Here is a 211-nt window from a genome sequence, read left to right as displayed (position 1 = left end):
AAAATTAAATGCTTTTTTAATAAAAAAAATGAGTAATTTATTTATTTAATAAAAATCCTTTAATTTGATACACAATTTATCTTATTAACGTCACCTACGAAAAAAACTTACGCACATATATCTAAACTTATTTCATTTCATAACCGATATATAAAATTATTATAAAAAATTCTAAACACTCAATCACGACAAAATTAAAACAACACAAACA

This window comes from Arachis ipaensis, chromosome B06 (genome assembly GCF_000816755.2).
Source record: "Arachis ipaensis cultivar K30076 chromosome B06, Araip1.1, whole genome shotgun sequence".
Classification (NCBI taxonomy): Eukaryota; Viridiplantae; Streptophyta; class Magnoliopsida; order Fabales; family Fabaceae; genus Arachis; species Arachis ipaensis.
The sequence above is the reverse complement of the archived record's forward strand: the minus strand, read 5'-3'. Positions refer to the sequence as shown.